A 27,503-nucleotide genomic window follows, 5' to 3' on the forward strand; every position below is an offset into this window, starting at 1 on the left:
TACCATGGGAAATTATTATTTGCTTTCTTTTACTTTAGATGTCTTAGTCACTGATACCAAACGTGTTTTTTAAAAAATTTTTTTAATTTTAATTTTTATTTATTATTTATTATTTTTTTAATTTTTTTATTTTTTATAAACATGCCAAACATGTTTTTTTAACATTTTATTTTGAAGAGGTGCGTGGGTGGCTCAGTTGGTAAGTGCCTTTGGCTCAGGTCATGATTCCAGGGTTTTGGAATTGAGCCCTACATCGGGCTCCCTGCTCAGTGGGGAGTCTGCTTTTGCCTCTCCTTCTCCCCACTCGTGCTTCTCTCTTTCATTCTCTTTCAAATAAATAAAATTTTAAAAGAAATCCATTTTGAAATTATTGCAGTCTTGGTAAAAATTTACAAGAATAGTATAGTGACCTGTCTATTTTTTTCAAAGTAGCTGCACCAATTTCCTACAAACAGTACAGAAGGGTGCCTTTTTTTCCCCATAAAATGGCATAAATATTTTGAAGAAGAACTGGTTAGTTTTTTTACAGAATGTTCTAGGCTTATCTTGAGATTTCCGCATGATTTAGGTTATGCATTTTGGGGGAGGAATAGCAATGAAGGAAAATTGTGTTCTCAGGGCACATACCTTCTCATATCTTTGTAATATATATCACTTTGTGATTTGTAACTAATTTGTGGGAAGATAGTTTGAGATTATGTAAATATCCTGCTCTTCATGAAAACTTCATCCATTAGTTTTAGCATCCATTGATGATTCTTGCCTGAATCAGTTATTGATTAATTAATAATCAGTTGTTTAAAAGGTAATTTTCTGTGTAATTTATTCCTTTTAAATAATGGTGTGAAGAAGAGCTTTCTGTGTCCTTCATTCATTCATTCACTCATTTACTTATATCAGCCCGTATTCTCAGGTTCTTACTTGAATGATTTGGATTACATGCTCTTACTTTCATTATTTAAATTGAGACACAAATCATCCAAGATTTGGTCAGTGAGTCCTTTTTTTTTTTAAGGTTTTTAAACTTATTTGCAAGAGAGACAGAGATAAGGAGAGAGAGAGAGCACTTGAGTGGCTGGGGGAGGAGCAGGATCCCTGCTGAGCAGGGAGCCCAACATGGCGCTCCATCCCAGGACCCTGGGATTATGACCCAAAACAAAGGCAGACTTTTAACTGGCTGAGCCACCCAGGCTCTCCAGTGAACTTTGTCTTTAAATTCTCTCTTTCATTCGGTGATAAGTAGAACTGTAAGAGTTTTCTTTGCTTATATTCATTTGTTATCTGAATAACAAAGGTGCCATCTTAATGAAATCAAGTAGTAGCATTAGGTAAAAGTATATTATTCAAAAAGTTGAAAACATGACTCATATATAGTAGTAACAAAGGGACCAATAGGATGGTAAATTTGATAAGAGGGGGCATTTGAGGGTCCGAGTACTTATAGCCAGTGAAACACAGAATGCTGAAATAAGATTGCACAGTTAAATACTAAACTAGTTAATGTGCTATATAACAGTCAAACTGTAACCATTTGTATTATCTCTTCTATGACAGAAAGCTGAAAATTAACATCTAATTTCACAGAGACTAGGCATTGATGCCAAACAAACAGGTACATTTCTCCTAGAAATTGAAGTAATCCTTGGGTAGGTCTGTTAACACTGTACTTCCTGTTACATTGCAAGAACAGGCACTATCCTTTGCTTTATGTCCAAATTTTAGATAATTTTCCTTATTACCTTGAAGTTATATTTCTCTTAAAATTCCAAGTGAGACCTTCTGAGTTCTACTCTTTAATTTTATTAGAAAAATCTAAAATGATCATTGGTTTCTTTTGTGGATCCTCTTAGATCTCTCTTACTGCAGTTTAAGCCAGTTTCACCTGTGAAGTCTGCTATATTAATCCAGCCTGAATGTGAAGTATCAGAAAACTCTTGGCTTCCTCTTCCTTGAAATAACTAATTCTTTACATGTTTTCTGTTTTTTTTTTTTTGTCTTCCTATTGTTGACGGTTTTGAAAATATTTTGCTTTTTTTCACAGTTCTTGAAACAACAGAGTCCCAAACACAATACTATATTCTGATAAGTCTAACAATTACCAAATACCAAGTATCTAACTATTCCCATATCTGCAAATGTTATGCAGGATAGCACTGTAGACTTAACTATTTTTTTAACCAACAATTAAAATATGATATATCCTAAAAATATCATAAATCATTTATATCATCTATAACTAGATTTTTTCTTTACTCTTATCAGTGTTTATTATTTATTCATTAATTCATTCATTTAGCCTGCATTCATTTACTCATTCATTCATTAAAAATTTTTATTGTAATGAAAGCTATATAACATCAAATTTACCATCTTAATAATTTTTAAATGTACAGACAGTACATTTAAGCATAGTCACATTCTTGAGCAACTATCTCCAGGACATTTTTGTCTTGCAGAACTGAAACTGTATACTGAATAAACAATGACTCCCATGTCCCCCTCCCCACACTTCTGGCAACCAGCTTTTTACTTTATGTTTCTATGAATTTGACTACTCTAGATACTTTGTATGGGTAGAAACTTATAATATTTGCCTTTTTGTGATTGGTTTATTTCACAGAGCATAGTGTCCTCAAGGTTCATCCAGGTTGTAACACATGTCAGATTTTCCTTACAAAAAGTAAGGCTGAAAAATGTGCCATTATATGTATATACTACATTTTGTTTATCTGTTCATCTCCCAGTAGAGCTTGGGTTGCTTCCATCTCTTGGCTATTGTAGATAATGCTGCTTTGAACATGGTTATGCAGATACTTCCCTGAGCTTATGCTTTCAGTTCTTTTGGGTATATACCTGAGAAGTGGAATTGCTGAATCATATGGTAATTATATTTTTAGTTTTTTGAGGAACCACCATACTGTTCTCCATTGTAGCTGTACCTTTTTCCATTCCCACCAACAGTGAACAAGGGTTCCAATTTCTCCACATTCTTCCCAACATTAGTTTTCTATTTTTGTGTTAGTAACCATGCTAATGGGTATATAGTGATATCTTAACATGGCTTGAGTTTGCCTTTGATTTCTGATACTGAGCATCTTTTCATATGATTCTTCACTCATTCATTTTTAACCATCCGTGGAGTGCCTATTAAAGCCCCAGACTTTGCATCAAATGCTACAGAAACAAAGATGTTTAGAGTAAGTTTCTAGATCTCAAGAAGTTTGTAGTCTACTTAGGAAACTAACCTGTCAAAAAGTGACTCTGACACAAAGTAATAAGTATCCCGAGAGAGGTATGCACAAAATGCTTTCTTCATTTACCTTACCTTGGATCTCTAGTATTTTTCTTCTTAGTATTTGCTTTGAATATACTGGTGGTCACTGGTGTTTGGTCATTCAGAGATAATTTATAAGTTGCCCCTGTAGCCCCTTATACTTATCTTTTATTATTCATTGGCCATTACAGCAGAGTTGAGTTTTCTGAGGTCTGTTTGACCAAAATAAAGTGATATAAACCTCTCAAGCTAATTTTAGTTTCCACACACCTGTTTATGGCCTGTCAGGATGCCCAGGGTCTGCCATATTGCCTCACTGTCAGTCCCTAAATTCTGTAGGAATTCCTTATTTCTGAAACTAATCAAGGTCAGTATTTTCTTCCTCCATAATTGTGCTTCACTTCCTGCCATATAAACATCACTCTAACACTGTTCTGCATTTCTTTTGCCAGTCCTTGCTCCTTTTTGACAAAGACTCAGGAAGCATCAGGAGAGGGAGGAATGTAGAGAAATATGAGAGAAGATCTCTTACCAGCATGTGATTATTTGACCTGGGATCTTGCCTGTACTTGTTAAGTTGTCACTGTTCAAGAAAATCATGTCAAGTTTACATTGAGCAAGCCATGGTTCTTAAAGTGGTACCAATCCAACTACTTGGTTCAAGCCACAAACCCAATACCTTTATGGTATGATAATAGAAATCCATACATTTTCTCTTAGGAAATTAGGTAAAATAGTAGCACAATCAGAGTTATGTGAAATACAACCTACCAAGGACTCAAAACAGATCTCTTATGCGGGGAAATTCCCATTAGGCTAATATTTAGCCATTAATCACCCATTAACCTTTGATTTAATTTGTTATATTTTTCAGTCATATATATGTCAGCCTGTGGTAATTTGGTATTTCTTAGAAACGACTTGCTGCATTTTTCTGGGATAGGCAGAAACAGAGCAACATTTACTCAAATGTTTACATTTACTCAAAAATAGTTTACTCAAAAATAGTTTCTTTTATGGCCTGTCGTTTTATTTCTACCCTGAGATAAGATCCTCTGAGTATAAGAAAGTGATCCTGTTTATATATTGTTTAAGCTGGACAAGAATAGATGCTTAAAGTCACTCACAATTATTACTGACAGTTGGACTGCAATATGACTTCCATTCTAAAACTTGAACATATTGTGACTTAAATGTCTATTTGGGATAATATTTAAGAATTTGATGTCACTCTGTTTCCTGAGATTTATATCCTGAGAGGTTTTCTCTTGTAAATTATAGCAAATAAAAGAGTAAGTACCTAACAGAAATCTGTTATGCCCCTGACAGTTTGTAGTGATATAGTATAATGGTATCAAAGTGCTATCCTTGTATAGTACCATATCAATATCTGGGAGCTTTTTATAAAGGCAAAGTCTCTTTGAGTTGGAAAAATTCCTTAAAAAGACAGCAGTTTCCAAATGAACCTAAGAAGAAATAGAAAACTTGAGTGGCTGTATAACTATAGAGAATAAATGTGTAAAAACTAGATACTCAAAGGTACAAAACTTTACTGAAGGGAATTAAAGAAGACCTAAACAAAGGGAGATATTTACCATGTGTAAATTGGAAGTTCTAGTACTGCAGTTCTCCTCATATTGGATCAATGCAATACCAATCAATATCCTGGCAAGTTTATTCTAAAATCTATATGGAAATTCCAGGAACCCAGAATAGCCAAACCAATTTAAAAACAAAACAAAACAAAACAGACAAACATTTAGAGGACTGAGTGCCTGATTTTTGAAGGCTTACTTTAAACCTACCGTATTCAACCCTATATGGAGCAAATGGAGAATCCAGAGATATATCCATACATACATGATCAGTTGGTTTTTCACAAGGTATGCTATAGTAATTTAATGGTGCTGAAACAATTGGATATGCATATGGGGGAAAATTCTTACTTAATACCATACCCCAAATCAACTTGAAATGCAGCTTGAAGTGAGGGTCAAAACTATCAGACTTCTCAAAGAAAATATCAATAAACATAGAATAATCATTGTGACATTGGGTTAAGCAAAGATTTCTTCAAGAACACATGAACTATAAAAGAAATGCAGTTTTACAGACCTGACTCCACACCTACTGAATGATAACTTCTATTGGTGGAGCTCAGGCATTTGTTTTAACAAGCTCTCCAGATGATTCTTGTGAATGCTGTACTTTGAGATGCCCCATAAGTATAAAAACATTACCATGTGAGTATCCAAATTTCTCCTCATTCCACCATTAAAATAATTGGAAAGTAGGATAAGTATGGAAAAGACATATGATTCTTAAAAACAAAACAAAAAAGCAGACAGTGAGAGTTGAGACACTTTACAGTGTCCAGCGTGGTACATATCCCAGGAAGCAAGAGGACATGGCAGAGTTGAGAGGAGGGAATAATGAGTATGTGATAATGTTTGAGGAGTAAAAATCTTCAGAAAGTTGAGTCTTCAGAATTTTTTTAAGAGGGGGAGATGAGGATATTGGATTAACTTTATAATTCTTCAAGAAACTCAAGTTAATAATTTTAGAAATCTTCCAAGTTCCTTCTGGTGGCTGGATGATGCTTTGTTGAACCCAACTCTGGTCTGTGATTTATCACATGGATTTCTAAATTTATAAGAAGTACTAAAGGTCTTTCCATTTACTCTTCTATTATCTAATAATTATTCACTTAATGAATATGTGAAATAATTGAAAGCATACTTCTCCCAGTATTCTCAGATGTTACCTAAGCAGGAACATTTCACAAACAAGTTCCCATCAAGATTAATTTCACAGAGCTATGTCATCTCTGTCCACACTATGATTTGGGTATTGGGAGATATATTTTAGGATAGCATGTGGAGTTCACAAGAAAGCCTCTTAAAAGTACACTTTTATAAGGCCCAGAAAAATACTCTGTCCATTTAAAATGTGTGCTTCATATCATAAATTTGAAGTAGTGTCAATTACAGTGCAGTCTAAAACAAGCAGCTGGAAGCACTTGAAAAGGGAGTTAATAAAACATATGTATTACATAATTTAACATTTTAAAAATACTTAGAATGGCACCTGGCATGTAGTAAATACAACAGAAGTGTTTGATAAGGAAATGAATAAAATAAATATATGTACATATGCACATATAAATACATGTACATTTGTCTCATATGAACACCCACCATATGGCAGGCACTGAGCAAAGTGCTGGGGTTAAATGATGAGTCAAAAGGAAAAGACCCTTGTCTCCATGGAACTTAGAGTCTAAAAGTTAGACACTCAGATCATCACATAAATAAAGATGTAATTAACTGTAATAAAAAGATATCTGGTGCGGTGAGTACATAGATGTAGTCTGATGAGTCAAGGTTTCAGGGAGGAAGTGATATTTGAATTAAGTTCTGAGTCATGGAAAGAAATTAACTAGGCCAGGGAAAGAGCGTGTGTTAATTTTCTGGGTAAGGAACAAAAATGTCACCTTTCTGAAAATGAGAGCAAGTTTATTTGACTAATATAAAGAATGAGGCCTACAGGTGCTTATAGTAAAGTTGGAAGGTTAGGTAGGTGCTACTTTTGGCAAATCTTTTAAATAATGCTAAGGAAAGGATGTAGATCTTTATCTCAAGTCAGTGAAGGACATCAGAGGTTTTAAGTACAGAATGAGTATGTCTTTGTGAATATGTGTATATCTGCATGCAAGAATGAGTATGAAAGGACAGAGGCAGAATGAGAGAGAGAGAGAGAGATATTAATTGAAAAGAGAATTCTGGCTCCATTTTAGACAGTGGGATATGGGGTACAGGGGCAAGAGTGAATGCAGGGAGTCTAAGACATTCCTGATGTCTTTCACTAAGGATTAAAGTGGAAGCTGTGGCTTTAGGGAGAAGTAGATCGATTTGCCTGTTAAATCAAAACGATTTGTTAGTGAATTTGATTTGGGGGAGAGGTGATTAAAAAAAAAAGCAGTATTAAGAATCATGGGTTTTCCTCTTTTATGTCCTTCATTGATAGAAAGAAGAGCAGAGGAAATGGGATGTTTTAGAGTTTGACTTCCAAGTATTTTGAGTTTGAGGTAGCTTTGTGTTTTTTTCCAAGTAGAGCTTATGAAGGAGGCAGTTGTTACTTGGGATTTAAGCTCAAGGAATGGTTTGAAGTTGGAGATATAAATTCAGAAGTTACCTATATTTAGTTGGTACTGAAAGCCATGTGCATGTATGAGTTTGCATAGAGATTATAGAGTGAGAGGCATACAGGCTTTGTGATGAGTACTGGGGAATTTCAATGCTTAATGACTGCGTAGAGGAGACAGATAAGAAAAGCAGGAGCCATCAGAGGAGGAGGTGTTTCTAGAAGAGTGGAATGGTCAGCCGTGTGGAATGCTGCTGAAAGCTGGTGAGAAGGATGGGGGGGGGGGGGAGAAACAGCAACAGGACAGTCACTGCTGGCATAGGACAGGGAAGTTTTGGGGGAGTATGGGGTGATGATAGACTGAAGTGAATTGAAGAGTATGTTCTAGAAAATAGCAAATTGGGTCAAATAGACTAATCTCTGTTTAAGCATGGAGGAGGCTTAGTCTGAAGTTCTGCTAACCGATTCCAAAGTGTAAATAAAAACCAGTACCAGGGGCGCCTGGGTGGCTCAGTGGGTTAAGCCGCTGCCTTCGGCTCAGGTCATGATCCCAGGGTCCTGGGATTGAGTCCCGCATCGGGCTCTCTGCTTAGCAGGGAGCCTGCTTCCTCCTCTCTCTCTCTCTGCCTGCCTCTCTGCCTACTTGTAATCTCTCTCTGTCAAATAAATAAATAAATCTTAAAAAAAAAAAACAAACCATCTTAACCAATGATGCAAGTTAGCATCTTCAGTAATAGGATAAACTGACACCCTGTGCCTCCTAATGGGATTATCTTAGAAGGATCCAGTGGAACTTAGGTAGACGTTCCTGATCTGAATTCAGTCAGGAGTAAACAGTCAGACAATTCCAAACTGAATTGGCCTATACTCTTAAAAATCCATGTCATGAAAGAAAAAGAAAGGCAGAGGCACTGCTTCAAACCAAAGGCGACTAAACCAACACATAACTAAATGCAATGTGTGGTCTTGGATCCTGAATCTAAAAGGGGAAAAAAAAAAACCCTATACCTCTGTAGGTTATTGGGACAATTGATGAAATTTGAGTATGTATTATATATTCACCACTAATAGTCTTACAGTAATGTTAAGTTTCCTGAATTAGATTTTTCTCCATAATTATGTAAGAAAACATCTCTGTTCTTAGGAGATACAGGTCAAACTATTTAGGAATAAAGGATCTCAGAGCTGAAGTTTACTTTCAAATGATTCAACAAAAGTAATATATGTCTGTGTATATAATGTGCACACACAGACACAGACAAAGCAAATGTGACAAAATGTTAGAAATGGCTGACTCTATTCTTGCAAGATTTCTAGAACTTTAAAATTTATAGAAAAGTTCATTGTGTTATTTATACAGTTTTTCTGTAAATTTGGATTTTTTTCACAGTAAAAAATTAAGAATTTAGCAACTACCAGAGCTCCACACCATCTGCTGATACTTTTTCAAGTTTATTTTCAAGTTTATTCAAAAAATGTGTCATACATAGAACAGTTTTGGATATTGCGAGTATTAGTAACAGCATTCATCTGTGGCCATCATTATAATTTGAAACCTAATTTCAGTGGTTAACAGGGGAACCAGGACAGATTACCCCCATGAGTTTTCCTTCACAAGACATTTAACTAAAATTGTGGGACTATTTTTTTCCTCTCAAAAATGAGAACTTTGCTAGATTCATCTAGGATCCACAGAGCTCATTCTAAGTGTAAATCTGGATTCTAGGTACCATAGGGAACATGGAGATGAATGTGACCATTAGGACTTTCTTTCCTTTTTTTTTTTTTTTTTTAAGATTTTATTTATTTATTAGAGAGAGAGAGTACGCACTTGAGAGAGTGAGCATGGGCAGGGGGAGGGATCGAGGGAGAGGTAGATGTCCTGCTGAGCAAGGAGCCCAATGTGTGGCTCCATCCCAGAACCCTGGGATTTTTGACCTGAGCTGAAGGCAGACTCTTAATTGATTGAGCCACCCAGGCACCTGGCCATTAGGACTTTTAAGAAGCATGTGGTCCAATATTGGTGCTCAGACAAGATCACACTACCAGAAAATTTTGTGAAAACACAATAAGTGAACTTCAGAGGAAGAAGAAGGCTACAGAGCAGTATTTCTGAGAAATACTCAGACTCTGGATTAGCCAGAGCGGTAAAGTGTCACCACTAGCAAAAATGTTGGGGAAATTGGGACGCCTGGGTGGCTCAGTGGGTTAAAACCTCTGCCTTCGGCTCGGGTCATGATCTCAGGGTCCTGGGATTGAGCCCCGCATCGGGCTCTCTGCTCAGCGGGGAGCCTGCTTCCCCCTCTCTCTGCCTGCCTCTCTGCCTACTTGTGATCTCTGTCTGTCAAATAAATTAAAAAATCTAAAAAAAAAATGTTGGGGAAATTTACATACAAGGTTATGAGAAAGCCACTTTCATGATCATTTTATGTGGATAGGGCATATTACTACTAAAAACAATGATGGACAATACCAAAGTAAAGAAAAGTTCTTAAAATTAAATGAATTTCATTTTATTGAAAGAAAAAGACGATAATAAAAGCTCAGTGACTGGTGCCAGCCAAAGAAATTAAGGAGTTCTGAGAAAGTCAAAACAGTTTTTTAATATTGAAAGGAAATAAGACGCACTTGTGTCCTTAAGCAGTTGTACTTATTGCAGTTAATAGAAATAGGCTTTGAGTAATTCACATGTAGGAAACATAAACACAGGCAAAAGTCCTGTGTCATTTCCTGTAGCACATCATGGGCATTCAGTGAGCTACAGATGCATATTGGGGTAGATTAGTAAATATTGAACGAAGTAATTAAATAGAGTCTTGAAGTCTTGAGAGTTGAACCTATTTTGCAAAGACATTTATGATAATGTGAGAAAAGTTGCTTATTTAAGAAGAAAAAAAGTATAAATGTGTGTGTAGCTATATATATAGACATACATATACGTATTCCTTCTAAAAAAATTGAAAATAATGGTTTAAATTGATTAAGAGAAATACTGATTTACTTTATGGATACCATTACTGACTTAATCTGTCTGAATTTCCCTAGTTTTAACCCAAAAAAGTGCATATAATACCTGTTCAGTATGAGAAGCAAAGATTGAAAGACATAATTTTCAATATTCCGTAATACTTTGAACTACCAAAAAGTATTTCCAATGGGCATATTTAAAATCAAACTTTTCAACTCAATACAACAATGAAGCTTACTCTTTTGGACAATTCAGTGAACTCACCACATAATTAAAAGGGGAGCAGTTACATGATAGCAAAGTGAGTTTGTGGAAAAACAGAAAACAAAGTGGCTTCTTTGTGCCTCATTTCCATAAATAACATGTGGGTTGTTTTTTTGTTTCTGTGGTTTGTTTTAGTTATTTAATAGAGAACAATGAGAGGGGGAACACAAGCTGGAGGTGTGGGGGAGGAAGAAGCGAGCTTCCGATGGAGCAGGGTGCCCTGTATGACAATCCCAGGATGCTGGGATCGTGACCCGAGCTGAAGACAGAAGCTTAATGACTGAGCCACCCAGGCACCCCCATAAATAAGATGTTTGAAAGCAATTGATTTATGCAAGGTTAAAACAAACTTGCAGATACTAAACATGCATCCACTTTGCTTTGTACCCTTAGATTATTTTCTACCAAGTACCTGAATGTAAGCTGTGTAGTAAACTACATTACATTTCAAATTTTCCCAGTTAAAAAGTTAGGTTCACTATTTATGACTCTTTTACTGTGTATCGTCCTGCTAAAGCTTCCATCAAGTTCACTGATGATGAACATTATCTTCTGGCTTTCTGACTGCTGCCTAGAGATGCATTATAAAGAATAAGGTGCATACTTAACAGTCAAGAGGAAATCCTGCACCACAGATAGCTGTCAATCAAACCAGCTCTCCTGTTCTTTTTATTATCAGAAAATTGCAGATAAGGATGAATGCAGCTGACAAAATAAATGGGAATACAAAACTAGAGAAATTTGAGATCTTCTTGCGATACTTTCATCACAGATCAGTGAAATGCAGTTTGATCATGATGTCATTACGATCAGAAATATATCTTATTAGTGGATTCATAGACAGAGGTAGATATTTTTTAATATTCTCAAAACATTTTGACTTTGCATCACATGTTTAGTCCAGCCTGTGGGATTGAGTAAGAGAGAACTGTTTGCTGATCTTATCCCCTCAGTCTTTAATGCACCTGTTACTACAGATGCCAGCCATCGTCACCAAGATGGGTATTACCTATGCTCCAGCTCCTTGCCGAGGAAAAGAGGCAATGAGTGATGACTCCATGTTGTTATCCAGACTTGCAGTCTTTTTTTTTTTTTTTTGTCTTTTTTTAAAGATTTTATTTATTTTATTTTAGAGAGAGAGAAAATGCATGTGAGCAGGGGGAGGGGCCCAGGGAGAGGAAGAGAGAATCTCAAGCTGACTCCATGCTGAGCCCGGAGCCCAGAACCCAAGGAGGGGTTGATCTCACAACCCTAAGATCATGACCTAGGCCGAAACCAAGAGTCGAATGCTCAACCAAATGAGCCACCCCCTGCCTTGCAGTCTGGATAAGTCATCAATACTCTATTCCGCTTCAGTTTCTTTATCCCCACTGGAATAATTTTGCCCCCCTCCCCATAGGGTGTGAGCTAGCACTGTAGACATTATGCACATGAAATTAGTACCTCCCTAAGGGTTTGCCTATCTAGAGAAGTAACTCGTGGAGACTGCAAGGCGTGAATAGAATGCAGGGAAATTGGAGGTTTGGTGACTCTGGGAGAAATGCCCATAAGGCTGCTTATTATTCAAAGCTTCGGTGGAAAGCCCCATAGCACAAGAAATAGATTTGAATAGATTAGCTCCATTACTCAGGTATTTTCTGAGCTGTGCTTATTTATCCACCTTAGAGAAGAAATAGCTGGGAAGAAACAATATTGGATAATGGGGAGAGCAAGGAGAAATAATAGGAAGTGGCTCAGTGGAGCTATTTATGGCAACTGCAGTTCATGGCCGTGTTTCCGGTTTTCCTCTGCCCTGAAGTTAGAATGCCTTTGCAGGGTGACTTTTTTCACAAGTTCTTAGAATGTGGTGTTTTAGATTTAGAAACAAGCCAATGGGATTTAGAATTATTGTTTAAACTTTCTGTCCTCCTATGTTTATTTACAGGGGAGCAGTCTGAGATTTAGGGATAGATAACCTAATCCCAAACATAATCTTGACTCCTATGGCTTTTCAGACTAGTTGTCAAATACTTTACTTACAGGATTTTTTTTTTTTTCATTTTTTTCTTAGGCTGCAACTTTATTGCCTATCCATAGACTTGAGTCTATCTGATAAGTTAGCTTTTGATTCCTAAAGCTGAATGCATAACGAAGGAGAGAAAAGGCTTTAATAATTTTACCATGTTACATTTTATTTTCAAATAAATTATTATAACCAGTGTGAGCTAAATTGAAAGCACACGTGGTGAGGGGGCAGTTAAAACTTTTTTCATTGATATTCTCAGGACTATAACCTCACCAGAGGTACTTTGGAGCAAACCAGTCAAATCAGAGTTCATTCAGGTGTCAGCATAATAATGTGGAAAGGGCATCCACTGTGTGTGAAGGCAAGAGGGAGGGACAATGCATTATCCACCAATAAGGAATGCCAAGGTGGTAGGCAGTGTCTCTATTGCTATTTTTGAAAAATATGTGGGTCAACATTTGCAAGCTTGGCAAAACAAACAACTGTTTCTTCACAGACTAGTACAAGCTCTTTAGTGGTCAGAAAGTACCTTGCAAGTTGGTCATGATTATTACTGGTCTTCTGTCACCATTTGATTTTTGTGTTATCTCATATTTAGGAAATGGATTAATTCTTATCATTTTCTTTATTTAACAGTTGATATATCTGTATACAAATGGTATTAGAACATAAAAGCTGCTCTGCAACTTATCTCACTTAGCATTCTTTCATGCCAAGCCATACTACCTGGTTGCACAATGTTGCAAATTCTGCACATAACTATTTACGAAGGCAGTCCTGTATTGAGGTTGTTCCTCACCTCCATTTTTTTTCCCGCTGATTATTCATTCAACTGATTTTTTTTTTTTAGTCTTCAAGCATCAAATTTAATTTTTTAAAAAGATTTTATTTATTTGACAGAGAGAGAGAGAGAGAGAGAGCGAGCACAAGCTGGGGGAGCTGCAGAGGGAGAGGGAGAAGCAGGATCCCCAGTGTGGGGCTCAATCTCAGGACCCTGAGATCATGACCTGAGCTGAAGGCAGATGCTTAACTGACTGAGCCACCCAGGCACCCCTCCAAGTATCAAATTTTAGAACAAATTTGAGAGGCGTGGTGAACCTGGATTCCAGTGGCTTGGCATTTATTAAATACTGTGGTAAGCTTGGCATGGGCTCATTATTGAGCTTTTAGAGACCCTAGTTGCCTGATAGAGGCAGCAAAGATTTGACTGTTTTAGTGGTACTGATTATCTCTTTGTGTTAAGTTTTAAAAGATTTTGAAAATAAATCATATATCCATGTAAACCTATACATCAGCCATAGTTCTGTGCTTTCTTCTAATATTAAACTTTTATTAGAGTGAGGTATAGAATTAAATAAAATAACTGATTGGCATTTATTATAAATTTTCAGATTTTAATTGTGACATATATGTTACTACACCAGTGTGGCAGGTACAGTTGCTGGTGTGTATAGCTGGATATACCATATGTGTACTAAGTGAAGAATCATGGTAAAAATACATCCTCACCACTGAGGTTAGGAAACAGAATTTGATTAGCACTTTAGAAGGCCTAGTGCTTATCATTGATTGCATCTCCTCCTTCCCCACCCCACCCCCACTAACCACTGTATTGAATTTTGTCTTTATAATGCCTGTCATTTTCTTAATAGTTTAGCCACCTGATTTTGCTACAGGAGTCCCTAAGTGTGTGCTTCTAAGCAGTATATTTACTCTTTCCTTATTTGAATCGCATACAAGTGGTATCATATGGTCTGTAGGTTTCTGGGACTTGCTGTTTTTTTTGTTGTTGTTGTTGTTTTCGGTTTTGTTTTTTAAAGATTTAAAGATTTAAAGCCGAAGGCAGAGGCTTTAACCCACTGAGCCACCCAGGTGCCCCTGGGACTTGCTGTTTTTGATCATCCTTGTTTTTGAGAGTCATCCATGTTTATGTTTGTAGTAGACTGTTCGTTTTTACCAATGCGCGCATGAAATGAACATACCACATTTTATTTATCCATTTTAGTGGTCATGAGTATTAACCAAACGTAGTAGTGCTGTCATAAACATTTTTCTACTTCTAGCACACATATGTATGACTTTCTATAGACAGTGGCCTTCAAACTTTGACCTGAGATGTGCAGGAAAAAAATGTACTTTCCTTCACAATTCAGTTAACACACATATGTGTTATAAAGAAAACAGTTTCGGGGCACCTGGGTGGCTCAGTGGGTTAAGCCGCTGCCTTCAGCTCAGGTCATGATCTCAGGGTCCTGGGATCGAGCCCCGCATCGGGCTCTCTGCTCAGCAGGGAGCCTGCTTCCTCCTCTCTCTCTGCTTGCCTCTCTGCCTACTTGTGATCTCTCTCTGTCAAATAAATAAATAAAATCTTAAAAAAAAAAGTAAACAGTTTCACAGAATAATACTTACCTTACTAATTGCAGAACATTCTGATATTTCTGTTTGATTCTATTTCATTTTTAATTGAGTATGTCGTAACATGCAGTTTGAAACACACTGCCTTTGAATACATGTGTAGGAGTTGAAGTGTTGTGTCACCATGTATCCACACATCCAATTGTATGAGATGATGTCACACCCTTTCCCAGTGATCTTTTGTGGTTCCTTCTTCATTTCTTCATTCATTCTTGCAGTCCTTTGACTATTTTTCAGTTGGTCTGCTTCTGTTTTTCTTATTGATTCATAAGGTATACTTTAAATAGTTTGGATGCAAATTCATCATCAGTTAGATATAATGCAAATATCTCGATCAGTTTGTAGCTCATTTTTTCACTCTTTTAAATGGTGTCATTTGATGAACAGAAGTTCTTAATTTTTATTTTTTTATTTTTTATTTTTTTTTAAGATTTTATTTATTTGACAGAGAGAGATCAGAAGTAGATGGAGAGAGAGGCAGGCAGAGAGAGAGAGAGAGAGAGAGAGGGAAGTAGGCTTCCTGATGAGCAGAGAGCCCGATATGGGACTCGATCCCAGGACCCTGAGATCGTGACCTGAGCCGAAGGCAGCGGCTTAACCCACTGAGCCACCCAGGTGCCCAGAAGTTCTTAATTTTTTAAATCCTCCCTAAGGTTGTTGATTTTTAGGCCTTGCTTCAGAAATCCCTTTTTACCCTGAGGTCATGAAGATACTCTCTTACGTAATCTTGTGAAAGTTTTATACTATGCCTTATAAATCTTTAACCAATCTGAAATTGATTTTGTATATGGTGTAAAGTAGGAGACAAGTTTCATTTTTTTCCTAGTGGATACACTAAGTTGTTTCAGAACTCTTTCCTGCAGTGCCTTTTCTTTACTTTAGCGGTGCCAACTGAATTATTCTGTGTGGGTCTGTTTCTAGACTCTGTTCTAGTCCATTGGTCTATCTGTCTCTGTACCAATACTGTACTGTCTTAATTACATAGCTTTGTAAGAAGACTTGATATCTGATAGGGTCAGTTTCTTCAGCTTGCTGTTTTTCTTCAGTTTTCTTGACCTTGATCCTCATGTCTCCTGTATAAATTTTTAGAATGACTTTGATGATTTCCCCAAAATAACTTTTGGAGATTTTGATCAGAATTGCTTTGAATCTCTAGATCAATACGGGAAGAAGCAACCCTTCTTGGACAGAAAGTTTTCCTAACCAGGAAAATGGTCTAACTTTCCATTTTATTTAGATCTTAATATGTTTTATAATTTTCTCCAGAGAGATCTTTCCGCTTATTGAATTTATTTATTAGTATGTTATATTTTGTTATTTTACATTTGTTATGTAAAAATGCAATGTATTTAAAAATATTTATCGTATAAGTACAACTTTTCTTTTTAGTCTAATAGTCTACCTGTAAATCATTTGAGTTTTATATTGAAACTGTGATATGACTTATAAATGATGACATTGTGTTTTTCTTCCTTTCTGATTTTTATATATATATATATTTTTTCATTTCCTTATTGTAGTATCTTGGAGAAGGTCTCAAGAATACTTTGAAAGGAAGTGATGACAGCAGGCATTTTTGTTTTGTTCCTGATCTTAAGAGAATCTTCACAACTATTTATCACTAAGTGCTGTGTGTACTTAGTTTTGTTTTTCGTAGACACCACTTTGTACTGTCTGTCTTCCATTATCCCTCTAGATTTCTTTCTACTTTCCCCACCAGCTGGGAATCCTGGTAACTGACTTCTATGGGCCACTTCAGTGGCTTTTCTTGGCTTCCACTGGCTTCTTGGGTTCAGTCGCTGGAGATTGCTGGCAGTAGAGGAAGAAGCACGGAGGGAGAAAGATGAAGTGTCAGAGTTCACCTGATTCTTTCACTGTGGATTCTTGGGTGGGCCAGCTGCATCACTAAGAGGAAGGTCCAGGTTCTTCCTGTTTCTTTGTGGTGGTGTTTTTCTTTAATGTAAAAAACATTAATGTAAAAAAGTTTTTTTTTTTTAAAGAATGATTTTAGGTTCATAGCAAAATTGAGGGGAAGTACAGAGATTTTTATTATACCCTCTGCTCTTCCATATATCTGGAGGAGGCCATATATCACTCACCAAAGTGGTACATTTGTTACAACTGATAACCCTACACCAACACGTCGTAATCACCCAGTCCTTAGGTTTACATTAGGGTTTACTCTTAGTGTTGTATTTTCTGTAGGTTTAGACAAATGATAACAACATGTAGCCGTCATGATAGTGTCATAGGGAGTATTTTCAGTGCCCTAAAAATCCTCTGTGCTCCCCCTATTTATCCCTTTCCTCCCACTCCTGGCAACTACTGATCTTTTTCCATGGTTTTGCCTTTTCTGGAATGTCATAAAATTGGAATCATATAGTATGGAGCATTTTCAGACTGACTTTTTCACGTATAATATGCACTTATGGCCCATACGTGTCTTTTTATAACTTGATAGCTCATTTCTTTTTAGCTTGAAATAATACTCCATTGTCTGGATGTACCACAGTTTTATTTACCCATTTGCCTAGTGAAGGACGTCTTAAGAGGCTGCTTCTAAGTTTTGGCAGTTATGTGGAAAGCTGCTAGAAACATCATGTGTAGGTGTTTGTGTGGATTTAAGTTTTTACCTCTTTTGAGTAGATACCAAGGAATGTGATTGCTGGATCATACACTAAGAATATGTTTAGTTTTGTAAGGAACTGCCAAACCGTCTTCTAAAATGGCTCCACTATTTTGCACTTTCACTACCAATGAATGAGCATTCCTGTTGCTTTACCCCCTTGCAGCATTTGGTTAGTGTTCAGTGTTCTGATAGTGGCCATTTGAAAAGGGTTAGTTATATTTAGTTGTTGTAATTTGCATTTCCCTGATGACACATTGATGTAGGCCATCTCTAGTCAATTTTTAGTGGATAATTCTAACCTAATTCCTCTGTAGTCAGAAAGTGTGATGTGTTTGATATCTTTGAAATTTCTTGAGGTAAGCTTTATGGCTTAGCCCACAGTCAATTTTTGTATAATTTTTATGTCTGTTTAAAAAATTACATTTTGCTCTTGCTGAATGCAATATTCATCCTGTCACCAAAAATTTATTGAGGGTATACTATGTGCCAAGCATTGTTTTAGTTGATAGAGATAAATAGCAGTAAACAAAGGGACAAAAATTCCTGATTTTTTTAGAGAGCATATCTAGGGGGAGGAATTAAGTTAAGGATTAATTCAACATTAAAGTTAAAAAGTGGAACATATAGTATATTCAATAATGATAAAAAGGTAAGGGGAAAAATAAAGCAGGAAAAGGGTTGGAAGTGGGTGTCTGGGTGGCTCAGTCGTTAAGTATCTGCCTTTGGCTCAGGTCATGGTCCCAGGATCCTTGAAAAAACACCTTTTCTTTAATAATGAATGAATTAATATATGTGAACAAATTATTTCTGGGCCTCAGATTTTTCATCTATAAAAAACAAATTGGTGTTCTGGTTTATTTTCCTTTTTGATCTTCTCCAGGCTTCCTTACCAGTATATCTTCCAAGATAAAGTTGGTACCAGTATTCTTATCAAGGAAAGATCTTTGTTTTGGAGAATAATTCCTGAAGTTTCTTTGCTAATGAGGAACAGGGTACCTATAGGACAGTGACTTGCATAGAGATGGAGGGAAGCAGAAAAAAACAAAAGACCTGGAGCCTAACAGCATGGTTGGAAGTAGAACCTGAATTGATGAAAACAGCCAAAGAAGTTTTTAAGGAGGATACTTAATATTCAATTTAAATACCTTTTATGTTTCTTCAGTGTAAATTCCCAAATGGTCAGAATGGTCTAGTGTAATTTTCAAAAAGTTAATAATATGGGGTGCCTGGGTGGTTCAGTGGGTTAAGCCGCTGCCTTCGGCTCAGGTCATGATCTCAGGGTCCTGGGATCGAGCCCCACATCGGGCTCTCTGCTCGGCGGAGAGCCTGCTTCTTCCTCTCTCTCTCTGCCTGCCTCTCTGCCTACTTGTAATCTCTGCCTGTCCAAAAAAAAAAAAAAAGAAAAAAAAAGTTAATAATATGACTCTCATGCAAATATAAAATGAACAATATGTCAAGGATTTTATTCAACTCATTAATGAATGCAGGAACTATGATATTAAGACCAGTTCAAATGAGAATGAAGAACGGTGATAAATATGAAATCAGGAATGCTAAAATGAATTTGCTAATAGATGCAAAACTGGTTAATTTCTTACAGAGCAGTAACATCTTAGTTTGGGATTGATGTTTTCTATATAGTAGAAATCAATTGTATCTTCAGTGGGCACAATCCACTCCCACTGCTTTGGACAAGAATCATTTGCATTACTATCAGTTTTTTACAACCCTGGGAGTTGTAAAACAGCCTAGTTGATAGAAAGATAATCAGAGGTGCACACCTAGATAAAATCACATAATCCCTATGGGGTCCCGTAGACTGTGCCTAGGTCTTCACTGAAAGGACACACAGTAATCTCAGTATTATCTGTTGCTCATTTAGAAGTCATAGGCAGTTTTTCTTGGCAGAGAGGACAAGTAGCACGCAGGTTGTATGAAAATTATGGTAGAGGATTGAAATACTTATTTGAGTTGATGTGTTAAGGAAACAAAATAGCATGGGAGAATGATGTGAGAGTCTGGGCACTAATCTAATTGAGTAGAAACTGGAGCTCCAACACTTAGGTGATCCTAAGAACAGAAAACTGGGAAGTCTTAGAGGAGGACATTGGATTGCTTATGAGATATAAACTGGGGCCAACCAATCTTATCTAGATTTTAATTGACAAGGAAACCCAACCACAGCTGACATTTTGTCTGTACTTTTCATAAAATTAAATTCAATTGTGAGAGTTAACTTCCTTCAACTTCTATGCGAAAGTTTTGGAAAATAAAAAATTCCGAAACCTATTAAGTAATGGTAACATCCTCAAATATAGCAGTGATTAATTACATTGCTTTTCCACAGTCCAGTCTAATACATCCACATCCCTAAAGACCACAACTGTTCCTGACTTGGTAGCTAATATTAACAAAAACCATGAGTAGATAAACAGAGATGTGCTTTTATCAGCAATGGGTTTTGAAGTGTACCCACTCATAGTGGCTGAGGATTCTCCTCTGTTTTGTGCCTGAGATTGCAGATCACTGCTTAATAAGTTTGGTGTTAACTAGAGAGATAAGAGATCTAGCTGGATTTGGTTACAACAACCAAATCAAAATCTGAAATCGGCTATTCTAGACTTCTTAATGCTACAGTGCCATTTTAATCTTTGGGAGAATTCCAGGACTGGTTCCAAGAAGCAGCATAGCAGTGCATTCAAGAGTTCTGGTTCTGTAGCCATACTCCTTGAGTTTGAACCATGATTCTACCTCTTACCAGTCATTTAGCCCTGGTGAGTCACCTAACTTCTTTCTGGCTTAGGTTCCCTAATTGTAAAACAGGATGATAGACATACCATTTTTAGAGTTGAAATGAGCATTAAATAAATCAGTTTGTGTAAAATAAGCTTGAAACATACTAGCTTTTGTTCTACATTGACAGTTTTATCTTACAAGATCAAGGCTGAAAAATGTTTCCATGAGTAATATACTTTCAGATATGTTCAAGTACACATTCATATGTATATACACACATATGGATATACACATGTATGTATATGTTATATAATGTATTGTATCTGTGTGTGTATGTATGTATATTTACCAGAGGTCTATGGATCAGAATTCTACCAGAGAAGTAGAACAAATAAGATATATATACACACATACACACATATATATATGTGTGTGTGTGTAATATATATATATATATATATATATTACACATAAAGAGAAGATATTTATGTAGCACATATTTTATATATTGTGTATATATGTGTATATACAGAGAGGGGAGAGAGACTGATTTCAAGGAATTGGCTTCTGCACTTGTGGAGTCTGGCTAGACAAGTCTGGTAGCCATAAGGCAGGCTCAAGCTGGAACCTCTTGGTTAGCAGCTAATGCTGCAGAGCACAGGCAAAATTTCTTCTTTCTCAGAGAAAACCGGAGTTTTGCTCTTAAAGCCCTTCAATTGATTAGATGAGGCCCACCCATATTATTGAGGAGAATCTCCTTAGTATCAACTGAGTGGAGGGCACCTTGGTGGCTCAGTCAGTTAAGCATCTGTCTTAGGCTCAGGTCATGATCCCAGAATTCTGGGATTTGGCCTGGCATTGGGCTCCCGCTCAGCGGAGAGCCTGCTTTTCCCTCTCCCTCTGCTGTTCCCCCTGCTTGTGTGCTCTCTCTGTCAAATAAATAGTCTTAAAAAAGAAAATCAACTGAGTGTAGATGTTAACCACATCTGCAGAACAACTAGATAAGTGTTTGATTGAAGAAGTGGTTACTGTGGTCTAAAATCAACCATCATTAGAGGCTTTCAATTCCAGATTGGACGCCCTAATGTCTAGGCTTCTCAATAAAGGATTAGAAGGGAGACTTTCATCTGGGCACTACTATTCCTACTCTGCTCATCTTTTGTTTCGATTCTGAGAGATACAATTGAATAGTTATTTGTTAACAATACCGAGCTATCAATATCCAGAAGTTATTTTTCCTCTATTTTTCCCACTTGAAAAGTACTTTAAGAAAATTACCAAGAAGTCAGTTATTCCTGGCCTAAGAGTCTGTCACCTTCCATCATCCACTTGGGGCACAACTTTCCTCATAGAAATTGAAGATAGCTTTGGGGTGATGGGAGGGGCCCTACTTTTCTCCCATTAAGATCCTTGGAATCACAGAATTTCAGAAGAGCCACCCTCCTTCTTATTTTACAACAGAGGCACAGAAGCCAAAGGATTCTAGATCACACAGCAAATTGGTGTCTGAAACAGGAATACAACAAGATTTTCTAACTCTGTGGGGTAGTCTTCAATTCCTCCCAATCTTTTCCACTCTCCATTTGTCAGTCTACATATTTTCCTCAGGTATTCAAAGTATAATGGCAAAAAGTTTAGCATCCACCCCAATGATGCTATAAAGAGTCTTGAGACTTTTTCAGGAAACTTAATGTTAAGTCAGGTGGTTATGATTTCATTTTTTCCTTCTTATAGTAGTGGGATGAGTGGTGGGATACTTGATAATATAATGCTGTAGACAAGCTCAGAAAATCTAAAGAAAGAATAGATACTTCAGTTTGAATCACTAAAAATGTAAATGAATATTCATTTCTGAAATGTCTCGGCCTATGAAAAAATGGGTAGAAATCTGTTTCATTATCTTATAGACCAATAACAGCTACAAAAGGTGTTGTCCAAAATGAGTGGATTTATCTCAAGTGAACACTCACCCATATGGACACGGAGGACATAGTCAGCCTTGTATTAGAATTACCCATGAGCATGTCTGTCTCCTCATATGCTGCAGAAGTCCTTGAATAATCAAGTATCATTCATCTGTTTTAACCTCTAGTGCCTAGAGCAGTCCTTGACACATGTTTGGCAATTAATAGATGAGTATAGTACACTGTAGAATTAAGGCCTCTACTGGCCATAATAGAGGTGGTTGGTAATGACAAAATACCTCCTCGTTCTTTTGAAATGGAGCAGATAGCTATTACTTATTAGTTATTTGTAAGATATTGTTTCAGAAAATAGGTTCAGTGTCTTTACATTGGAACTATAAACAGATGGTTCAAAGAGGAATGATAAAAGCATGAAGATAATATGACATTAGAAATAACATGAGTTATTACTTTGTTTCCTTATATATAGTGAGAATGGAACATGCGCTATATTATAGTTTTTGTGTGTGAATATTTTCCCTTTTTTCCATTATAAAGGGGCTTCATGATAAAGAGTTAATATTTAGTATTTACTTAGTACTGTATTGCACATCTAATTAAATGTTGGTCTTGTAATATATAAAAAAGTAATGCCTCAAACTTTTATAGCTTTGTTAAATGTACATAGGACTTGTATAGTTATGTTTACACTACTGCAGGGTCAAACGTGCAGGAAGAAAAAAGTGAAATGGCCAAAACACAGAGGAGTTTCTTTTGGAAGAGAGATGGAGTTATCATGATCCCACCAGTGGACGTTGTAATTGAGGCAGACCCTCTCCTTGTCTAAACCATAGACAGATGTCTTATTCAGTAATATCTTAGCTAGGAAGTCCTTTGTGTATAGTATTTGTTGAAGGTTGAAACTATTTGCAATTTGGTATTTATAAATCAATCATTCTTTGATAAACCTGCATCTCTTTTTTTTTTTTTTTAAGATTTTTTATTTATTTATCAGAGAGAGATCTCTGCCTGCGAGCACAGGCAGACAGAAAGGCAGAGGCAGAGGGAGAAGCAGGCTTCCTGCCGAGCAGGACGCTGGGATCCGACCTGAGCCGAAGGCACCTGCTTAACCAACTGAGCCACCCAGGCGTCCATCTCTTAAACATAATTTGAATTCTAGGACAAGTTCAGTCTCAGGAAGTTCTTATGTTTTAGAGCCAAGTCTATGAAATGTACTCTACTTGGATTTCTTAATTTTCAGTGTTTGGGACCAACCAAACACTTACTTTACCATGGAGAGGATGACGCATTTCTCTGTAAGATTTGAGCCACTGAAGGGCAGAGACCGTGTACTTGTCTCTTACACACTGTAGTAGTTAACATGTGTAATAATGGCTGTTGAAATTTCTGTTTATTGTATATTTATTTAATGGTCAGCAATTATTAATGTAATAATATCAAAATATCAGTTAACTTAATAAATTCTGTTTAACATAGGCATGGCTGTAGGCATTTACCGTATTTGATGCTTACACCAGCTTTACAAGGTGAATTTATTATCTCCATTGTAAATGGGAGAACTAGAATCAGAGAAATCAGGAATCTAACTAGGAAGTGGCAGAGCCAGATTTCAAGGTAAGATTTGCCGGATTCCCCTAAGTCTGTTTCCTGTCTTCCATGGGGTCTGAACTCAACAGATACTGAATGAATGCTCTTCTTTAAAATCTTTATACACTCTGTAACAGTTGCCCTGTATGCATGTAATTTTAAGGATCTAATGGGACATTTAAACCTTAAGGAATTAATTAATACTGTGTTCTAAAGTAGACATTTTATTTCTAATAGCACAAAAGCAAATATTCAGGTATTACATTCAGTCATAATGTTTGGGAGTGTTTCAGTGGTTCTGATAGACCTTGTTTGGTCACACCTCCACACGATACATTGATTTGCTATTGTACACCTACCAGGGAGGGGACTCTTTATTCACACATGCGAGATGCCTTCTTTTTAGATCACTTTGATAAGCGCGTGTTCAACTGAAGTTCTCTTGACTAAGGTTTAGGTATGATGAATTGACACATAATTCTCATTAGGATTACAAAGAGTAAAATGTTACAAAATTCTCCTGACTTCAACAGGTAAAGAGTTTTGCTAATCACTATAAGTGTCTCATCACTATAGGAAAGAGCTGCCAAACTATCACTGACCACCAAGGTTAAATCCAATCTTGAGAACAAAGAAGTGATCGTGTGTTCCATAAAGGTAATCTAGAATTTTTATATGGGTCCTTATCTTAAGGAAGGTTGAATAAAGCAGTGAACAAAGAGTAAGGTTTATAACTTGTATATACCATTTACTGTATGTCAAGAAATAGTAAAAGTGGTCTACTTAAATTTTCTCATTTAATCCTCCCACTTAAACCTGTGAGGGAGGCAGTATTAACTTCATTTTACAGATGAAGATGCTGAGTAGAGAAAGTATTACCAGGAGGCACACAAGCATCAAGGAGTGGAGGCAGGATTCAAACGAACATCTGCCTAATTCCTGGGCCCACATTTTTTTTTTTAATATTTTGTTTATTTATTTGACAGAGAGAGGGCAAGTAGGCAGAGAGGCAGGCAGAGAGAGAGGGGGAAGCAAGCTCCCCGTCAAACAGAGAGCCTGATGTGGAGCCCGATCCCAGGACCCTGAGACCATGACCCGAGCCAAAGCAGAGGCCCAACCCACTGAGCCACCCAGGCGTCCTTGGGCTCACATTCTTAACTTCTTTCCAAACTGCTTCTAAGAAGTCTTCCTTGACTCAGGGATTGAGGAATTTTGACACAGTAGGATGTCTGACCATCCAACACTTCACGTGTTCACATCTGATTTTCCTCTACCTTCCCACCACCCTGGTCCCACCACCCTGGCCCTGGCCTGATCATCCTTCTCTTCTTTGTCCCTTATTCCTTTTCATATGGTCCCCAAATGTGAAAAATTGGCATCTCTCAGTGCTCTATTATTTAATTTGTTGACAAGCTCTGTAACTTCTTCTGCAGTGTGCCTTGAATCTGTCTCTGACCTTTCCCTACTAATTCCCACTACTTCAGTTCAGACCTCATTACTTCCCATCAAGAAATCTGAAGCCATCTTCTGACTGTTTTTCTCTACTCCTTTATTATTATTGTTGTTCTTGTTAGTACTATTAGTGTTATCGCGTCTTAGATTCTAAGATTCCTTCCAAAGTTAAGCTGTGATGATTCCTGTCCCCTGGTTTTTTAAAAACAATCCTTTCATCTCTTTTGCATTTGCAATTATGCCTAAATTTCTCACCTGCTTTGTGAGGAGATAATTTGAGACCTCTTTTCCCAGGGGCTATCAGAAAATGCTTGGGAGATTTTACCAACCATTCTCAAGTAAGGATGAAATGCAAACAGCCCCAGGAAGTAGTCACATGCTTCTTACCGTAATGAGGGCAGGGCAGTCGAGGCCACGTTACAAAGAGAAACATGATTTCCTCATGGGAAATTAAACTGTGTTGTGTTTAGAAGAAAATTAATGTTTGCTCTAGTGAGATGTGTTTGCCTTAGAGTAAACCAGGGAGGAGCCCAGGTGTGACGTTGAGAGTTCAGTGTCTTCCCTACCTCAAGGGAGCAGAACCCATTTACCCTTCTTAAGGAAAGACTGCCTTAGTATTTGGTTGTAGATCAAGACTCCAATGCTGGCAAAATTTAAGAAAGAAAGTAGCTTTCTTTTCTTAATGAGAAAGGGGTAAGCCTTTGGGATGAAAGAGTTTGGGATTCCATGTGTGGAGAATTGAGATTGAAAAAGGATTGTGAAATGATGGTCAAGGGACTCTAAGAGATAAATCAGGGCTGGGAATGAGAGGGGCAACCTCCCTCTGCATCACTCTCTATAAGCACAAACTCTTATTCTGATTTTCCCTTTCCCTTCCTTTTCCTTTTCCATTCTCTTACTTTTTCTTCCCCCTTCTTGTTTTTAGCACTTACATTCCATCATCATTTATAAATCAGTTTGTCTGATTACTATCTATCTCCCTCTACTAAGATGTAAGCCCATGAAGGCATAAAACTTTATATTAATCAAAGTTGTCTCCTCGAAGTCTTGAACAGAGCCTGGCTCAAGTTAAGCACAAGTAAAATATGTGTTGAAAAATGAAGGAAGGCTGGAATGAAGGAAGCCGTGAATGAACCTTGAGAAGGCAGACTGTGAAGCTTTTCCCCATCACATATGCTATGAGGGGCTGAGTTGGACCAGTTTTCTTATACTATTCTGCTTTGGTGAAGCTTACCTGACTTGTTAAGAAGTAAGCCACTTAAATAAAGCCAACGTTGAGCAAAAGAAGAAAGGCACAAGAGAATGCGAACAGTAGGATTCCAGTTGCATGAAGTTTAAACAGACAAAGTAAGCTATACTGTTAAAGGTTGCCTTTGAGGTTTGTAAGACCACTTTAAAAAAAAAAAGGCAGGAAATGATTATCAAAACCTCCAGGATAATGAAAGTTACAAAGAAAGTGTGGTGGGCTGGGCTGTTTTCAGCCTGTATGGACCCTCACAGTTCCCACAGGTTGCTTGCTCTCAGTTACACTCTCCTGATTTTGCTGTGAACTTGAACATATCTCGAATAATACCTGGCGTGGTTTGAAAGGTGTTATGGTTACTGTTATTGCATAGCAAACCACCCCAAAACTTAGTGATCTAAGAAAACATTTTATTATGTTCATAGACTCTGACAAAGAGTACCAAGACTAATTAATTGTTGATCTAAGGCTGACTCAAGCCCCAAGGTCCAGCAGTTACTTTGTGTACTCTGGCCCTTTGCTCTTCTTTCACTGCATTTTTTCCCCTCTTCATCTTCAAGTATTTTGGTTTTCAGGGAAGCAGAAACAAAAAAGGATGCCATTCTTTTACTAGGTAAACTTCAAAGCTGGAAATGGCCTTTGACCTGTTTATTGATTTGTCTAAGATCTTCCATCCTCTAGACTCTGCTTTAGGCCAACACTTGGTCAAGGTGAAGAGACAACACAACCCCCAAAAATAAGGTAAGGGAAACAAGTCAGCTGAAACATTAAGTGAGAATTCATGATTACAGGGGCACCTGGGCCGCTCAGTCTGTTAAGCATCTGCCTTTGGCTCAAATCATGATCCCTGGGGCCTGGGATT

This window comes from Mustela nivalis, assembly GCF_964662115.1.
Source record: "Mustela nivalis genome assembly, chromosome: 11".
NCBI lineage: Eukaryota > Metazoa > Chordata > Mammalia > Carnivora > Mustelidae > Mustela > Mustela nivalis.